General features: G+C 39.8%; 1 long non-coding RNA gene across 1 annotated transcript; it reads right to left on the bottom strand.

Annotated features, from left to right (window-relative positions):
- Positions 1 to 13581: 13581 nt before the first annotated feature.
- On the bottom strand, positions 13582 to 18910 carry LOC120571778. The gene is made up of 3 exons (XR_005641297.1): positions 18885 to 18910; positions 17885 to 17886; positions 13582 to 13981 (listed from the first exon to the last, which is right to left on the bottom strand). It is a non-coding gene; the product is annotated as an uncharacterized LOC120571778 (long non-coding RNA).
- Positions 18911 to 20174: the final 1264 nt, after the last annotated feature.

The following is a 20174-nucleotide window of genomic DNA, read 5'->3' as shown; positions in this document are numbered from 1 at the left end:
TTGTGGTTATGGCTGAGGAGGCGGGGGGGGAGGGGGTATTTCTGTTTAAAGCAATTAGATTATAAAAGGGCCAGTAGGCTTCTTCAGAAGGAGACTGTCCTTCCCGAAATAACGCTCACAGATGTTGTTTGTACAAGCAGCAATTACCACCTATATGTATGTTTCTAGTGGCGGAGACGGGTCAAAGAAACACACACTCTCAGCCAGGTTTTTTTTTTTTTACTTAAATCCGTATCAAGTGCATAACCTTCAGGGAATTAAAGAAACATTGGATTTTAACCCAAACTACGATCTTTTTCTAAACTTTAAGTAGTTTTGCTGCCTAGGCAGAACCAAAATGTGACCGTTTCACAACGTTAAAGACTTGTCTTTCCCATTTTCTGACGACACAGTGATGCAACAAAAAGAACAGCCTTTCCTTTAGCTGAATTCTTTTCATAGAAGTTCCTAATCTTAATGAGATTATACAAGGGCGAGTAGGCTTCACAACTAAATTATGCAAAAGATTCCTTTAAATCGCCCTGTTTGCATGGACCTCATAAAGAAACTTCAACATACAGGAAGCCCCGCGTTTGTTACTTAACCTATTGAAGGCTAACTACGTTTTTTGTGAAAAAAAAAAAAAAAAATTTGTTTTTTCCAATTTTTTTTTTTTTTTTTTTTTTTTTTTTTTACTGGATCGAGAAAGCTGCAATGCAATGTAAGTAATAGTAATTTAATGGATCAATTGTAATAAATGTACCTTCACAAAGTACTGTTTTATTTGCTGCTTATTTCTCAGATAAATATTCTAAGTGTCTGACAACATTTTGGAAATGACTTCTAAGGAGGTCGACCTTTCTGTTAAAGAGTAAGATCCTTTTTTAAACATAAAACCCCCCGACGGAATAGTTTTTCGCTAAACCCACCAGACTCCATGTAAATAAACAATACTTTTAGCATCGTAAAAATACACTTCATTCAAAGTCGACAGAAACAAAATAAAACTGTGAAAAGCCGTTTAGGGTCATCTTTCCACTTTTCCAACCATCACAACTCTAGTTTTGGTTGAAATAAAACACATAGTTTACTGATTTACATGTGAAAATATGTTGGCTCTATACACACTAAAGGTATTGCTTTTTTAAATGGAGTCTGGTGGGTTTAGCACGATTGCGACCTCAGAGCTGTTTCTGGTGAAACAGAAATGTCTCAAAGAGGTTTTAAAGGTCCATCTCTGAAGGGATCCTTTCCATAATGTTGTCACACACTTAGAATATTAATCTGAGCCTGTGCGCGGCAAAACGAGCACTTTTGTGAAGGTAAATACAAGCTGGACAATTGCGCCCTATTAACTTACACTGTAGCTTGTTTCGCGCGCCAACTGCAGCCATCTCACTTAATACTGGACCAATGTCAGAGATTGCTGTTCCCATCAGTCACTTTGACACATAAACATAGGAAACATAAGGTCAAGGTTGAAATTTGCTTTCCAATGAGTCATGCCTGAGTGCTGTGTTTATGTTGTGGACATGTCACAGCTTTCTGTAGTGCTGATGTTTTGGCATCTCCAACCCCCATAGAAGGCGTGGGATGGGAAACCCCTGTAAATAAGGAGAGTTTTACAGAGTTTGGTTTCCAAGAAAACCCTTGATGTTCTAGCTACAAATGCAATAACATGTTTTGATTTTCCATGGAAACCACAAACCAAATATAAGTTCACGCGTGAACTTATATTTCTCTCAGAAGAAAACTGTCAAGCTTGTTCTCTTTAAAAGGTCCCGTGGCATGAACATTTCACTTTATGAGTTTTTTTTTTAACATTAATATGCATTCCCCCAGCCAGCCTATGGTCCCCCAGTGGCTAGAAATGGTGATAGGTGTAAACCGAGCCCTGGGTATCCTGCTCTGCCTTTGAGAAAATGAAAGCTCAGATGGGCCGATCTGGAATCTTCTCCTTATGAGGTCATAACAAGCAAGGTTACCTCCCCTTTCTCTGCTTTGCCCGCCCAGAGAATTTGGCCCACCCATGAGAAAGAGACATCATGGCTTTCAAACGAGCAAAGTGGCAGTTGGTCAAGGCCACACCCCCACCCTCCACCTTGTCCCCCCCTCTCTCCTCCTAAATAGCTACAGACACAGAAATGGCCCATCCTAAGGAAGCTCATTGTGGGACTGGCTCTAGTGGCTGTAATCCTGCACCAAGGCTGAATTTCGGGAAAGAGACTTCAGATACAGTATTAGGGGACCACTAAGGTCTATATAAAAGAGACTTCAGATACAGTATTAGGGGACCACTAAGGTCTATATAAAAGAGACTTCAGATACAGTATTAAGGGACCACTAAGGTCTATATAAAAGAGACTTCAGATACAGTATTAGGGGACCACTAAGGTCTATATAAAAGAGACTTCAGATACAGTATTAGGGGACCACTAAGGTCTATATAAAAGAGACTTCAGATACAGTATTAGGGACCACTAAGGCCTATATAAAAGAGACTTCAGATACAGTATTAGGGACCACTAAGGCCTATATAAAAGAGACTTCAGATACAGTATTAGGGGACCACTAAGGCCTATATAAAAGAGACTTCAGATACAGTATTAGGGGACTACTAAGGCCTATATAAAAGAGACTTCAGGTACAGTATTAGGGGACCACTAAGGTACTTACAATCTTTCCAATCCATCGTTTTATGAGTGCATAACCTATTTGTACTAGTGTTGAAGTTTGGTATAATTTCGGGCATTATTAGTGGGGTCATTTACAAGATACAAACGTGGGTCCATTAGCCCCTGCGCTAAGCTATTCAGCTGATAACGCTACTCTACGCTAACTCTCCCAATGTTAGACCCAGGTGAAAAAAGCTTCTGGGGGGGTGTTTGGCTCGAGGTCATGGTGCAAAGGATCCTAGGGTGAATTACTCTGAACCATCACTTTAAGTGTGCTGTCTGTCTGTCTAGCTAGTCTGTTTATTTGACCTGGGAATAAACTATTTGGATTACTGTCAGCAAATACTAATCCTTAACCATATTCTCCGAAATTACTCACTTTAAGACAAGAGTGGGATTTATGTTAAGTTAACGCCTGGGAGAGCAAACAAGTTACTCATTTGTTACGACGGCATATAAATTAAGTCTGAACCATGCAGGGAAATCCTCTGGCGTCTAGACATTTTTCCACTTGCGAAACTCAGAAACCGAGACCTGTCCTCCCCGCAAAATACACCCAGTCTTTAGTTCAAACAGCAACCGTGACTCATATTTACATTTTTATTTACGCGGTGCCCTCTAATAGCTGTAGTAATTACAACGGGGGCAAAGGGGAAGTAAGGTGACAAAGTATAAGAGTACAAGGATCTTCCTATGAATATAGGTTGGGGTAAACAGAAACAGGACTTTCCCCCAGGAGACTGGGATTCGAGTCCCATTTCAAAATAAAAGTAAACGGGGGAGTTTTTTTTAACCCCAAACCTAACCCTAACCCCTAACCCGATTTTAACCCAAACCCACCTAACCTTTTTCTAAACTTAAAAGGAACACCCAACTTATTGGGACTTTGTCTTTTTCACCATATCCATACATCTATAGATAAGTCCATACATACCCTTCTCATATCCGCGTGCGTGAATCCCTCTGTCTGAGCCCCCAGCGCTAGCCTAGCTTAGCACAGATCCTGGAGGTAACCGGCTCCATCATTTGTATAGTCACAGCCGTACAAACAACAAGGTCACATGAGACACAGCCATCTTCTAACCGTAGCTACATACTGGGAACTATATTATCAGAAAGGCAAAGCACTGCTACTTGGGCGGAGTGATTTGCTCGCAGCACCTGAAGCCCCGTGGTTGGCTGTTCAGAGCGTTCGCCTGGAGTTCGCTCAGAGTTGGAGTGATAATCACTCCGCCCAAGTAGCAGAAGTAGCAGTGCTTCGCCTTCTGAGAATATAGTTCCCAGTATGTATATGGTTAGAAGATGGCTGTGTGTCACGTGACCTTGTTATTGGGTTATGGGTTGGGTACCGTTTGGATTTTTACGATTCCTGATGCCGAACTGGTACTTTTAAAACGATTCCGATTCCTAAACCAATTCTTGAAAAACTGAAAAATTACATCAAAGAAAGGCTCTTTGATAGATGTTGGAGCCATAATATGCTTTCACATCCGTTTTGGTGAGCCCAGAGGGGAAAATATGGCATTTTAAAAGTAGCTTGCATTTACGGTAGCTAGCTAACGGTAGACTACAGAGAAAGTGTGATATTTTTACGTCTATTTTTACGTTTATTTTTGTACTAATCTGGTCCGATTCTTACTGGTTGCGTAGGAACCGGTTCGGTACCCAACGCTAGTTATTTGTACACGCTGTGACTATACAAATCAAACATGTAAATAGGAAAATGTTGGCGTTATTTTGTCACGTATTGGGAGCGGTAGGCTAGATGGAGCCGGTTACCTCCAGGATCTGGGCTAAGCTAGGCTAGCAGTGGGTGCTTCAGACAGAGTCACGACACACACGGAGATGAGAAGGGTATGTATGGACTTGTCTAACTCTGGGGGATACGGTGAATACGCTGAAGTCCCAATAAGTCGCCGCGTTTCCTTTAAGTAGTTTTGGTGCCTAAACCTTACCAAAACTGCGGCCGTTTCACAAGGTTAATGACGTGTTTAAAACTGTGACCGCTACGTTCTCTGGTTTAGATAGTCGCATTTCCTGCCACCGCTAAGGGGGCCCTAATTTATCAAATGCTCCTACGGGTCCTATTAGAGGTTAGGAACAAATAACCTTTATCATTGTGTGGTTTGGAGGACTTGTTGCCGAAACCATGCTGACTGGAAAACAAACCACAAGCAATTTTTTTTAAAGTTTGTTTTCCAGTGAACATTAAGCTAAACATGACACGTAATACAGTATCAGAGGACATTCTATCCACAAAGTGCAGCTGAAACCTGGCGTCTGTAATCACCGTCAGCCACTTTACCGCGGAATCGGAGAAAAAAACGCCCTATACTTTACCTCATCTCAAAATCACTAGGCCAGCTTTTACTGTTCAGACAAGACCATATTTCAGAGGATCTGTGCTGCCAACACATCACGTATATTCCAGTTGAGAAGCTCTCTTAAAGACAGGATTGCTTTCATTTCCTGCATCTTTTCCCCTCTCTGTTTCAGTAGAGGGTTATTGAGGCTGCAGGGGCTTAGTAGGGGACTTTTAGGGGATATTTTTCATATATCCTACGTCTTTTCCAAAACAAAAATTAATTTTGGTTAAAGGATTTGACTTCTCCTTGCAGAGGAAATGATCAGTCTTCCGATTAATGCGGAGCAGAACTTCAGCAAACTTAACTCAAGACACCATGCACTGCACGCACACACAGACATAACAGCTGCTGGATTGGTTTGGCTGTTCATCTAATTGCAAACTGTAACTTTATATTGTCCCCATGAACTAAGCTGCATGCTTATTTTAAGGTCTTATGAGTTTTTTTTTGGTTCCCAGTTCGTCTAAATTGATGCTCTTTAAATCTGACTTAGACCTCGGTGCAGACTGAAGGGCGGGTAGCTCAGGTTTTCTTTGGAAACCAGGCGGGAAACAGGTGAACACACACACACACACACACACACACACACACACACACACACACACACACACCATATGAAAAGGGTTAGGGGTATTAGTAGTATTATGTAGTATTATGTAGTATTAAGCCTCATTGCTGGAAATGTCTTGCCAGGTGAACTCTGTGTGTGTGTGTGTGTGTGTGTGTGTGTGTGTGTGTGTGTGTAAATAAATCCTCAGAAATAATCCTCAGGGGTATCATGGTATTGCGCAGTGGTTACGAGCACACTGTGGAAACCTCGAGACAGCTTTTGTCAAAGTACTTGGGACATCAAGGCGGATTGGCTTTGCCAGTTGTAGGTCAGGGGAATGTCCTCCTTTAAAACCCAACAGTGTGTGTGTGTGTGTGAGTGTGTGTGTGTGTTAGCTGTACACTGTAGACCCATTTCACACGTCTTCTAATGACTTTTTACATTGTGCTGTTGTTTTTTCTTACCAAATTTGAATGAGATATATGACATTTTTTTAAATATGGTTGTTTCTATGCGTATATACCTGTCTTTATGTTATCTGTTTATGTATTTGTCCGGGTATATTGCCACGTGCATGAAACAGACTGTGAAAACAAATCTCCCTCATGGGACAATAAAATATCTATCTGTCTAATAAGACTCAGTCAAAAAAATGCTCATATGGGCTGATCCGGAAGGCAGTGACAACATCATGTCTACGCAGACCGTTGGATCTCGTCATCATTAACACACCTATCCCGGCCTCAGCATATAGATCTGTGAAGTAGTGACAGAAAGATACAGTATCTCACAAAAGTGAGTACACCCCTCACATTTTAGTAAACATTTCATTGTATCTTTTAATGGGACAACACTGAAGAAATTAAGTATTAAAGCTGCTGTAGGTAAGATTGTGAAGAGCCAGGACTTTGCTAACAAATTTGAACATCGACATCTTCTCAGTCCCTCCCCCTTCTGCTGCAGCCCAAACCGTCCTCTAAGCCCCTCCCACACCAGGGTATGGTTTAGGTCACAGAAACGTGACCATCTTCGAGCAGCTTCACAACAACGCACAACGAGGCTTGACTCATTTCGACAAGGTTTCTATAAACACTGGGTTTATTGCTTGGCTGAAGGCTCAAACAATGCTCCAGAGCATATTCAAAAAGGGAGTGTGTTTTGGCTTTTCTTCAGCATAAATCAGAGAAACATTTTTCAGATGGGCTTTGTTTAAAAAAAAAAAAATGACTCAGAGGGTGATTATGAATCAATCTGATGCATTCTCTTTAAGAAGGTCAATTAATGATAAAGGCCTCTCCAAAAAGAACCACTTCCCAAAATTGGGGGGGAAACAAAAAGTTCGCGTTCTACTTTCTTTTCTTTTTTTGGCAAATAGGGAAGCAGCCTGTGTGTGTTTGAGTGAGCTATCCTCAACCCACAATGGGAAAAGTAAAACATCTGTGTTGACATAAAAGAAAGGGAGTTCTCCTTAGTTACACATGTACTCCCACGCTGCCACGAAGCGGCCGAAACCTGACTAGGGTTGGGTACCCAGCCGGTAGGAATCGGACCAGATTAGAACGCAAATTTCGGTTTCCTCATTTCGGTTCCACTTAACGTGTCGACTGAAATATTTTCCGAAAAAAAAGTTAACCGGTTTAAAAAAGTACCGGTTCGGAATTGGAATCGTCAAAATCCAAACGATACCCGACCCAAAAACCTGATGGACGGTAAATCCAGAGACCGACTAACACGTTGATGCTTTTGGGGTTATTTCATGGGATTTGTTGACATTGAGAAAAATACAGAATAATGCCATCCTTATTCTTGAAAGAAATCCTACATTAATACGCTGATAGATAATATAAAACACACGATCCGGCCCGCATTTCAATTTAGTTTCACAATAAATTGAGGCCCACCTAGTTTTTGTCGCTTTCCCAAAGTTTTTGGTGCTTTTACATTTTTTATTTTGTTACATTTCTGGTGCTTTTTTTTATTTTGTTACATTTTTGGTCATTTTTGATGCCTTTTCGTTTATGCGGGGTTTTTTTCTCAATGCTTTAGGCACTTTGTTTTAACGTTTTGGACGCTTTACTCAATGTTTTCCCACTTTTTCTGAAGTTGTTGGCACTTTTAAGGATGTTTTTGCCACTTTTTCAGACAATTTCTTCGGCCTTTTTCCAACTTTTTTGGCGTTTTTTTCAACTTTTTGGGGGCTTTATGAGGCCCAAACTGTAAGTGAGAAGACTACAGTATATGAGACATGCAATAATACAGTTAAAATATTTGACTTTTTCCTCTTAAATAAAAGCCATGACAATAAACTCTACATGTCTGGCCCTTGATGTGATTCTCAGTTTCCAGTGTGGCCCTCTGGGAAACGGAGTTTGACGCCCCTGATATAAAACCACTAAGATCACATGTCTGCTGGTGACAGCTGCCTGTTCACATTAAATATTTGTATAAAGGAGTTTCCACTTGTAAAACTTAGACAGTGAACGCCTCAGTCCACATCATGCCCGTATCTAGATCAGACAGATGCCGGAGAATTAGCTCTTCATCGAAATAAACAGTCGTAAAAACTAAATGCTGAAACCTTTCAGGTGATCGGATATTGAGAAAGAAAAAACACGCATGTAAGGGCTAGTTTTTATGCTATAAACAAGGGCGGGTATGAATGACTCAACAGAGCACAAGTATGGTGGCTGTTTGGGTTCAAATAATTCCTCCCATGGTGACATTTACACTGTGCTGGCTTTTCTGTTTGCTAAGCGTAAGGGTGCACTTAAAATGTAACCAGCTTTAATGGGTATATATTTGCAGCAGGTATAAACATGCAGCGTATATTTGTAACTGATGGAGGGCTCTACAAAAAGAAACTGGAAACTTCAACGACTAGTGTTAGGGTTAGGGTTCCAAAGGTTTTTACTTTCTGTAAAAAGCAGGGAGGATCTCGGTGTTTTCCTTTCAGAGCCAAAATAAATGTCTGTTAACAATCAAAGAAAGCTAAAAGTCTAAATGCCTATACTGTATCTTCTTATTTGTTTTCTGTGTAATGAAAGGTGCGCTATGAAATAAAATTGCCATTGCCAAATCCTCACAACAACCTCTGAACGATAAATGGACCTAAACAATCCCAAAAACAAGGTCCGAGTTCAACATGATGTTCATATTTTTTTTTTCTAAGTTTGATCCAGTTATATGATCTATGAGTCACTGTTGTCGAGGATGTACTACAACCATTCCAACCATGCAGATCCAATTCTTCCTTCTTTGGTCGACTTTTGGCATCATGGTGTTTGACGCATGTAGGAACCCCGCTATGACTCACTGTAGCCGTCCCGTTACTATCTGTCATTAATAACAATGCTTGGACAGCATGCGTCAGTTTGGACTGTGTTTATGGCACGGTCACACGCTCCACTTCAGTGATAAACCCCAAGACAGTAGGCCTGCACGATAATCGAAAACAAACTGACATTGCTATTTTTCTTTTTCTTTTTTTCATGCGATACACAAAAAAGACTGGGGTGATTTTGTAGGGGAGTGCATCTACACAGAAAATAAAAAAATGAAAAAGGAACTTTTATTATGTGAACTAGTCTTTGTTGAAATTTAATGCTTTACAAACACCAAAGCAAGTAAGCGCCGTGACTACTCTTCTGGAGTGATTTTGGAGAGGGACATTAGATGGTTAAATACACTGGCTGAATGACATGACACCACTGTATTCATATAATACTATCAATCCAGGCTGAAGTGAATGATAGTAATAATGCATGTAGGGCTGCTCCCTCTTAGTCGATTAGTCGACTAATCGGTTGATTTGGTTTTAGTCAACTTCGATTTCTTTAGTCGATTAGTCATGTCTGATGCTGTTTTCATGCTGAATGACTTATTTCCAAGAAACGTATGAGCACATCTCTGGTAAACACAAGAATTAAAGTGGTGCTTTTGCATGACTCTTGCATGAAACTCAGATTTACAGATCTGTTGATGAAATCAACTAATCGATTAGTCGATACAATTGAATGAGTGTTAGTCGACTAAGAATTTCTTCAATCGCGCACAGCCCTAAATGCGTGCATGCTGCTTCCTCTAAATTTTCAGGTTGCGGTCGACTAGCTGGGCCTGCTTTGGTTGTTTTGATAAATTGATTAACAGCGATCGTGATTGGTGGTTGGCTGTGCATGCAGAGCCTGCATGTCACGCACTAGCAACAAACTGTGAAAGAACACTTAAATCAGTGTAAATGACGTTATGTAAGACACAGACTGCTGCTGTAGATTCAGGGTTCATACGCATTTTAAGCAATACTTTTCCATGACATTTTCATGACTTTTCGGCAAATTTCCATGACTATGTGTTCCTGAAAATGTCAGTCGACATTATACAATAAGAATACAAATCTGTGTTAAAGTTTACCCTCAGATGTTTAACTATAAAATGAATTACAATTTATGTGGTTCATAGTGGGATTCATAATATCGCTCCCCGAACAGAATGTTGAGGTTAAGACGACGTGAAAATACATTTATTAATGACATATTATTACGCTGTGTTAAAAAAAATTCCATGACTTTTCCAAAACTTTCTGGGTCTTTTTATGTTTCCAAAACCTTTCCAGGCCTGGAATTTGCATTTTTCAAATTCCATAACTTTTCCAGGTTTTTTCAAAACGTATGATCCCTGTAGATTAGCGTTACGTTTCCAGCGTCGCGGCTCCAAACCGTAACGTTGGTTGGGACAGACCCTTTGTTTCTTTAGGCTAACTATATTAGCTTTAGCCTGGCTGGTAGCAGCTTTCTGCGGTGAAAAATGGCCGGGAGACGCCGTGATTAAGTTGCATTAATCAGGTGATTTAGTTTGTCTTTGCAGCGAACATCAAACACTGACTACTGTAGCTTCGCTACCCATGGAAAAGTATGTGCATCACTGTGTCAGCGGCAGCTGCCGCTTACGGTACTTTTCTACACAAGGAAAGCCTCACTCCCCGTAATAAACCCATGGCCCATGGCCCATGTCCTATCCACTAAAATGGAGGGGGCGGGGTTTATGACCCATACTGCAGCCAGCCACCAGGGTGCGATCCAGATGTTTTGGCTTCAAGAGTCTCACACTGCCCACAGCGCTGTGGAGTGGCTACACCACAGGTGCATTCTGGGATAGAAGAAAACAACGCACGCGTTGCTTGCATTTCTTTAAACCAATCGCAATCGTCTTGGGGCGGCGCTAAGCTCCGGACGCCGCGACGGTGGCTCTGCTGAATCGTCTCGGGGAGGAGCATTTGCACCCCGCCAAAGAAAACGCCACATACAACATTAAATGAAGTTAACTCTTCACACAAGACAGTAACGTGAGCTATTTAAATGAGCAGGATACATGGTTAGAGTATCGCCGTGTGAACTTCGTTCCAAAATCGTCCCAGAGAGTAAATGCCGTGAACATATTCTCCGTCAATCTTTATAATCATTCCCCGAAAAAACCAAGCAGGACCGCCTAGTTGCACGGGCCACATTTTCTTCAAAACTTGACATTTTTGGCGTGCAGCTTGCTAGGTCCAAGTTTGTTGTTGTTTCCCGAAGTGAACGGAGTTTGGGAACGGCAACACACGGAGAGAGCGGAATATGGGGGGCCAAACTGGTTGTCAGGCTTTATCCTGGAAATGTACTTTCACACGCAGACTATGACAGTCGACGCATCAACCCTGGCTTAAAAGTCCATTTTGTCAGTGCTCATCAAAAGCATCCACTAAAATGTAAAAAAACGATTCCTGAATGTACTGAAAAACCTTGGAACTGAAAGACCAACTGGTCGTAAACTGTACGGGGGCCTTACTCTCAGCTCTTTTAAATCAAGGCTGAAGACATTTCTTTAATGATAATTTAAATAAAGCTGCCTTGCCTTGCCTTACAGTGATCTTCAACCCTTGTGTTGTCTTCGGGGTCAAATCTGACCCATTGTTTAGATGTCTATATCAAAAATATGGGTTTCTTTTTAACTACCTAATTTTGATTACCCCAAAAATAACATGGATCAATCCATACAACGCGCTTTGCAAGTACAACAAAAATCTATACTTTCATTGAATTTTGTGTGTTTTGTTGAATTTTTTAGCATTTGAAAAAATAATTGAAATTTTTCAAAACAGTATCCTGACTGAATGACATATGCCATTCTGTGATTATCCTTCCTTTAATTTTAGTCTAAAAAAGGTATAATAGGCATAATTTCCTATAATAACGTCCAAAAATTGCCAAAAGACGTTGAAAAAAAGCACCAAAAGAGACAAAAACGTTAGTAAAAGGGATTTTTAGTTTTGACCCGGGAGGACGATGCATGGTCCAATGGAAGACAACACAAGGCTTAAATCTGACTCAAAGAAGAAAACAGTGGTAAGGTGTCTCTAACCACAAGCCGCTGAGTTGCCAACGACCGCCTCACCAAAAATAAAACATGACCTTGACCTGTTTTTATTACTATTGACGTCAAAGCCTTTTTACTGCGACACAATGAATTTCCACTTTCACAGGAAACACGCCTCAGACACATTTTACCAGCTGTCAGAGTTTAATATTCCTAGAGATCAGTGGTGGACGCAGTATTCAGTTCCTTTACTTCAATAAAAGTACTGATACAACACTGAGAATAGACTTTGTTACAAGTGAAAGTCCTGCATTGGAAATAGTCCTAGAAGTTGAATGGCATGGTCAAAAGTCAAAATATTTGGTGACACTTTACTTGAAGGCATCTACATAAGAGTGACATAACACTGTCATGAACACATGACACTGTCATGACACATGAACTCTAACCCTAACCCTAACTCTAACCATAACTTGTCATGACAAAAACCCAATAACACTTACTAAAAGAAGCGTTATGTCATAAAGGTTTAGGACTTGTTTATAATGTTTATGACACGTTCACAACAGTGTCATGTCACTCTGTAGTAGTAAAGTGTAACCAAATATTTAATGCCGAAAAGTGTCCCGTGTGACTCTTATACTGTAGCATTAGATTATTATTACTCACGCATTAATGTAGCAGGAGTTGACTGTTGACCATGGATTGCTTTGTTTGTGAAACACGTGAACATTGCGAGAAATGTCGATAAAATTACCGACATAAAATTACAGAGAGCATAAAGTGAAACCTTCTAGGGTTTTTTTTTTCCAACCAACATTCCAGATCTTCCAAACCATCAAGTTTACTTTAGTTTAAGACCACGAAAAGCAGACAAACTCCCATATTTGACGATCTGAAATCATGAAATGTTTGCATGAAAAATGAGTCAAAGGACAATTTTTCAAGTAGTTAGAGGAGCATATGAATACTGATTGCTGTCTTTATCGCTCTTGTTTAGACCAGCCATTACAAGATCCCTTCCTAATGCACTTCAAATCAATAATCAGTCATCAAGTTGCAAGGGTTGCAGATACATTTTCTGATAACTGACTGATGGACAAACCGACATTCACATACAGTTAGTAGTTTCATATTTCAAATGAAATGCATCATATTTTAAAAGATCTTCATTCCGAGCCTCGGAAATGTAGTACTGAAAAGTACAAGTACCTTAAACGTGTACTTAGTTACAGTATTTACAGTTACTTTCCACATGTGACAGAGATCATCTCACAGTGTCCCCTCTTGCTCATCTTATTTTATCACAGACCAGTGGTGGAATGTAACTAAGTACATTTACTCAAGTATTGAACTTTTTTTTGGCTATTTCCAACGTTTTTTGACGCTTTTTGAAACGTTTTAGTCACTTTTTTCGACGCTTTTTTAAATACATGGTCAATAAACATAATTTAAATGACATAATGCCTATATTTTTTGTTTAAAAAAAACTGAAATTGTGGATTATTTTGACTGCTAGTTAAGATCAGAGGATGTTGAGTGGATCACAGTTTATTTCAAATGCTATAAAATAAAAAAATAAATAAAAAACACCCCCACAATTCAATGAATGAATGAATGAATTAATAATTAATTTGTAATAATTGATTAATTTTACCTGCCAAGAATGTTACATGGCTTCCATACAACGTACAGCCACGCATTCATGTTATTTTGGGGCAATTTAGTTCAAAGAAACCCATCATTCTCATATAGAAATGGGTCAAATTTGACCCAAGGACAACACAAGGGTTAAAGTACCTAATTCCTAAAGTACCTAAGTCACTGACTGATCTGAACCGATTCATGCAGCCAGCTGCAGTGACAGCTGGGACAGCGCTGCCCCCTGCTGGGGACGGTTTGAACTCACGTTGCAGGCCTCACTGTTGTCCGGTCTGTGTGGAAGCAGATAGGAAAAGACCCTGAGTGGGCCGTCACACTCCTCCACCGTCTGGTTCAGCTCCTGGCAGCTCGTCACCACCGTGTAGAAGTGGGAGGGGACGGGTGGGGCGTCGGCCGAGAACCTGGACAGAGGAGGTGGAGGTGGGGGGGGGAGAGGATGAAAATTTTTTTTAATATTCATATGGGCACCTCACCGTTGTTGTAAGACAGACATTTAAAAATATGAACCATTTACCATGACAGCATACATTGAGAGATATTGGAATGTGTGCACTAGGGCTGGGCGATATTAGGGCCCTCTGATTGCCGCGATGCGGAAAACACGGACGGAATCAGGGAATCTACACACGAAAATGGAATTCTGTTATACACGCGGAATCGCACGGAATTTGCATATATTGCATTTTATAATAATTATTGAGGCCAGCAGCCTCAGGCAGACCCACCTGCCGCGGTTCTTTGACCAGCAACACGCAAACAGTGCTGCAAGAGATCCGCGGAAAGAAAATCTTCGTTGCTGTTGACGAAGCCTCTGACAACCGAGATCGCAGTGTCCTCAACATTGTTATAGGTGAGCACCCAATTAGCTTTTATTTAGGTCATTTTGAATGTGCTCTGCTGAATATATTAACAGTTTAAATGAAAAAAGCTGAATTGTGAGTTTGTGTCACTGAGTTTTTAAAGGTCAATACTGCTTAGAAGAGAAAAGAAAACAAGCAAATCCGAAAAATCCAAAACGGCTAAAAATAAATCCGGAAAACAATTAAGTGGAATTTGAAAAAAAAAATGAAACAGATTTCATAGGGCCCTAGGATATGGAGAAAATCAGATATCACAATATTCTCGACCACATACATCAATGTCAATATTGCGACGATATTGTAGGGTTGAGAATTGATGCTTTTACAAAATAGTTTACCAATGAGATTTTAGATAAATAATCATCAATAATTGACAACAATGTGGATACAATGACTAAGTGGGTAAGGGCAAATAATAGAACAGTTACAACAGTCTGGTAAATTCAGAAAATGACATCACTTTACTGTAATGCAGCCTTTAAAACCAGGAGAAGACAAGACTTATGCCATATTGAGATATAACGATATCCAAAATCTAAGACGATATCTAGTTACATATATTGATATCGATAAAATATTGATATATTGCCCAGCCCTAGTGTACACTCCCTATAGAGTAGTGGGTGTACTAGCCAAAGGTTCCCCCCACCATTATAAGACTTAGTAATTAGTAAGTAAAGTTTATTTATATCGCACTTATCACAGACAGAGTCGCAAAGTCACAACAAATCACAGGAAATCATAATGAAACACAGAAAGCATAAGATAAATAGTAATACAGTCGGGAATGTTGCTCAACAAATGCCTGACTAAAATTATGTGTCCCTTTTATTGCTTTTATAATGTTTTGGACACAGATGAAAAAAAAAAAAAAAAAAAAAGAATGGTCTAAAATGATGTGAAATTGCATTTTTGTTGAGGTTATGAATCCTGGCCCTAACAAAAATAAATAAAACTAAATCTGTAAAAGTAAAACTGAGATCTCTCCATTTGTGCATGTATGAGTCCAGAGCATGTGTGTATTTTTAGGCCAGTGTGTGGTGTGGTCTAACATGCAATGCCATGTTACTAACTTAGCTCCTCACGCTTTCATAGATTTGGTGGTTCAGGTGGTTAGTTTTTGGGCAGCTGCTGCCGTGTCCTGCTCGAAAACACCCGCCACTGCTACACAACTGTTATTTATAGTCATAGTTCTATTATCTTCATTGCTACTACAATTGCCACGGGCGTCAAAAGCCAACATGCAGTTATTCTGAATCATATTTCAGTCCCTCCAGAAAAACGCGATTATGCGATTGCATAATTCAACGGATAATCAGCCAAAGTCTGCATATTCATGCGGGTGGGCCGCGATTTTTCAAATACGCCGACTTCCGCGCATAAATTGCCGATTTCCACGGCAAAATATGCGGGGCTTGCATGATTTCATAATCCCCGCTGCTGCAAAAAGTCACATATATATCTTAGCAGAAAGTTGAAAAATGTTGTGTTTACTTCACGCAAAGGGCAGCCATTTCACCCTGTTGCCATGCGAACGTACGTTGCGTGAACATCATCGAAAAAGCAGGGTGTTGGAGGTTGAATTTGACAGGGACTTTGAGTCTCTTAAGTTGGTATCCAATAAGAAAGCTATCTTAATATCTGATGTCTACTCAGATCTCTTTGTTTGTTTCTGCTGTCTATATTATTAACGATTTTTGAAAGTCTGTCTCTTTTTTGTCTTTTATATCCCTCTGTTTAGACTATTACTTTTATTTTTATTTCATATTGTATTATTTGTATATATTTCTGTAAAGTGTCCTGAGATACAGTGCCTTTGCGAAAAGTATTCGGCCCCTTGAACGCTTCGACCTTTGCCACATTTCAGGCCTCAAACATAAAGATATAAAACTGTAATTTTTGTGAAAAATCAACAACAAGTGGGTCCCAATTATTAAGTGGAACGAAATTCATTGGCTATTTCAAACTTTTTAACAAATAAAAACTGAAAAAGTGGGCGGCAAAAATTTATTCAGCCCCTTTACTTTCAGTGCAGCAAACTCTCTCCAGAAGTTCAGTGAGGATCTCTGAATGATCCAATGTTGACCTAAATGACTAATGATGATAAATAGAATCCAACTGTGTGTAATCAAGTCTCCGTATAAATGCACCTCTCTGTGATAGTCCCCAGAGTTCCGTAAAGCGCAGAGAGCATCATGAAGAACAAGGAACACACCAGGCAGGTCCGAGATACTGTTGTGGAGAAGTTTAAAGCCGGATTTGGATACAAAAAGATTTCCCAAGCTTTAAACATCCCAAGGAGCACTGTGCAAGCGATAATATTGAAATGGAAGGAGTATCAGACCACTACAAATCTACGGCAGACCCGGCCATCCCTCTAAACTTTCAGCTCATACAATGAGAAGACTGATCAGAGATGCAGCCAAGAGGCCCATGATCACTCTGGATGAACTGCAGAGATCTACAGCTGAGGTGGGAGACTCTGTCCATAGGACAACAGTCAGTCGTGATACTGCACAAATCTGGCCTTTTATGGAAGAGTGGCAAGAAGAAAGCCATTTCTTAAAGATATCCATAAAAGTGTCGTTTAAAGTTTGCCAAAAGCCACCTGGGAGACACACCAAACATGTGGAAGAAGGTGCTGTGGTCAGATGAAACTAAAAATCGAACGCTTTGGCAACAATGCAAAACGTTATGTTTGGCGAAAGCAACACAGCTCATCACTCTGGAACACACCATCCCCACTGTCAAAACATGGTGGTGGCAGCATCATGGTTTGGGCCTGCTTTTCTTCAGCAGGGACAGGGAAGATGGTTAAAATTGATGGGAAGATGGATGGAGCCAAATACAGGACCATTCTGGAAGAAAAACCTGATGGAGTCTGCAAAAGACCTGAGACTGGGACGGAGATTTGTCTTCCAACAAGACAATGATCCAAAACATAAAACCAAAATCTACAATGGAATGGTTCACAAATAAACATATCCAGGTGTTAGAATGGCCAAGTCAAAGTCCAGACCTGAATCCAATCGAGAATCTGTGGAAAGAACTGAAAACTGCTGTTCACAAACGCTTCCATCCAACCTCACTGAGCTCGAGCTGTTTTGCAAGGAGGAATGGGCAAAAATGTCAGTCTCTGATGTGCCAAACTGATAGAGACATACCCCGCGACTTTACAGCTGTAATCGCAGCAAAGGGGTGGCGCTACAAAGATAATTAACTTAAGGGGGCTGAATAATTTTGCACGCCCAATATTTCAGTTTTTTATTTGTTTAAAAGGTTTGAAATATCCAATAAATTCTTGCCGCCAACTTCATGATTGTGTCCCACTTTGTTGTTGATTCTTCACAAAAAATACAGTTTTATATCTTTATGTTTGAGGCCTGAAATGTGCGCAAAGGTCTAAAAGTTCATAAGGCGAATACTTTCGCAAGGCACTGTAACTCCTGTTGTGATTTTGACACTATAGATAAAATAAAATTCATAAAATTGAATTAACAAAAGAGTGGAAAGTAAATTATAATTTAATAATAAAAAAAAAAAATGTAATTAAACCTTTCTGAAAAACAGAAACTAAACTAAAACTTGGAAACACTTTGAAAACTAACTTAAACTAAAATGAAATCAAAAAAGTCAAAACTAAATTCCCAAAAATTCCAAATTTAAAACCTTGGTGCGAACCACTTTTGTCAAACTAAGTGACAGACCCTTGGAGCTCTAATTTCAGCTTTAAGGAATCCAATCACACAGGAACAGATGTTAGATACGATGTTTTTCTCACATGGGGCCACTATAAATATATACTACACCTGCACTTATACATAGCCATATTCTACTGCTCTTCATACTAGCCATCCTGCACATCCCCCTTTTTATTCTTACTACTCTTATAATGTTACTGTTTTTGCACTGCAATGGTAACGTTACCAACACTGCACATAGCTGTACATATCTGTCATATATGGTTCATACTGAATATCCATATTTATTCTGTTTTTCTTATAAATATATTCTGTTAATACACTGCATATATCTATATTATTCTTACTACTGTTAAAATGTCACTGCCACTACAGCGCACATATGTGTACATGTTCATACATTGTTCATATTACATAGCCATATTTATTCTGCCCTTATAAGGTAACTGCTAGTACACTGCACATATTTATATTTAATTTATTTTACTCTAAACCACCTTCTGTAAACCAACTGTGTACTACACTGACTGCACTATATTTCTTGTATATTGCATTGCACTTTTTTCTTCCTTGCACTTCTGGTTGGACGCAAACTGCATTTCGTTGTTCTTTGTACTTTGTACTTCTGTACTGCACACTGACAATAAAAGTTGAATCTAATCTAATCTAACATTATAGGGACTGTTCAGTCCGGTGTGTTCTCTATAACCAGGGAAACTGCCGGGTGAGAACGGTGGCCTTACTTTTATCTCCTCTGTGGTGTCCCGGAAGGTCGTCAGTTGTAATCCGAAGATGGGTCCTGAGAGGACGCTGACGCCAAGTATTTTTCCTTCTGAACGCCCTCAGTAGCCGCCCCCTGCAGGTAACTCCACATTCCTGCAGACAGAAAGAAAAGAAAATGGATCAGATGCAACACAGAGCAAAAATTAACCCTTTTTTTTTAAGTACCAGGTACAAGTCCCAACGAGGGCTGTGCAATTAATAGACTTTTTGATGGTGATTACGATTTCGTCTCCTAGCAATCACCAAAATAATGTAATTATTTTGCACATTATGTTTTGAAAAAAAAAAAAAAAGTTAAAAGGGGAGAATATTATGCTCATTTTCAGGTTCATAATTGTATTAGAGGTTATATCAGAATAGGGTTTACATGGTTTGATTTTCAAAAAACACCATCTTTTGTTGTACTGCACATTGCTGCAGCCCCTCTTTTCACCCTGTGTTGAGCTCCTCTGTTTTAGCTACAGAGTCTGTTCCACTTCGTTAGAGCATCACACGCAGACTACTGTACAGTACTGCAGGACTACTAGCCAGTCAGAAGCAGAGTAGCCCCACTTTTAAATGAATTAACTTTTTTTGGTTATAGATCAAATAAAAACACGACACACACATGATCTGCAAATTGCCAACTATCGGTATATCGGGTACTGAGGAAGGATAAGCGCTGTTTTCACTTTCCCCAACCTGGGATTAAAACCGGCAACCCCTCGTCCCAAGCTCGTTCCTTCAACCACCTAGCCCACCACTAGCGCATCACAATGCTGTATCGTAAATTTTAACCAGCATTTGGATTAGTGACCGGCCAAAAGTGTTTAAAGTTTAAAAAAAAAAATTTCAATTAATTAGAGGTTTACTAACTGAGCAGCTTTGTATGAGAGAATTTTAAATAACAACAAAAAAAAATATCCTTGTATTTTTGATATAGCTACACACAATATTTACCCTTGTTTTAATCACGGACTTTTACTCATTTATTTCTTAGAGTGTGGATTAAATATCAGCAAAGGATGCCCGCGGTCGTGCTTCTTGGTATCAGACACATTCAGCCTCTTCCTCTGACTTCTTAAAAGTTGTCAGGGAAATATTATTTCTAGCTTTACACTTCCTTTTTTTGGATTGTGGTATTAGTCACTGGATATTGCAAAAGTTGGGGGAAAAAATGAAGCTTATTCACCAAAAGCTGCCTCACATCAGATGACAGTCCCTTAAAGTGTAACCTTCGCTCAAAAATGCAAAACCTAGGGTCTTTTTTG

The sequence above is a fragment of the Perca fluviatilis genome, chromosome 13 (assembly GCF_010015445.1).
Source record: "Perca fluviatilis chromosome 13, GENO_Pfluv_1.0, whole genome shotgun sequence".
Taxonomy (NCBI): Eukaryota; Metazoa; Chordata; class Actinopteri; order Perciformes; family Percidae; genus Perca; species Perca fluviatilis.
This window is presented reverse-complemented; position numbering and strand designations above follow the sequence as displayed.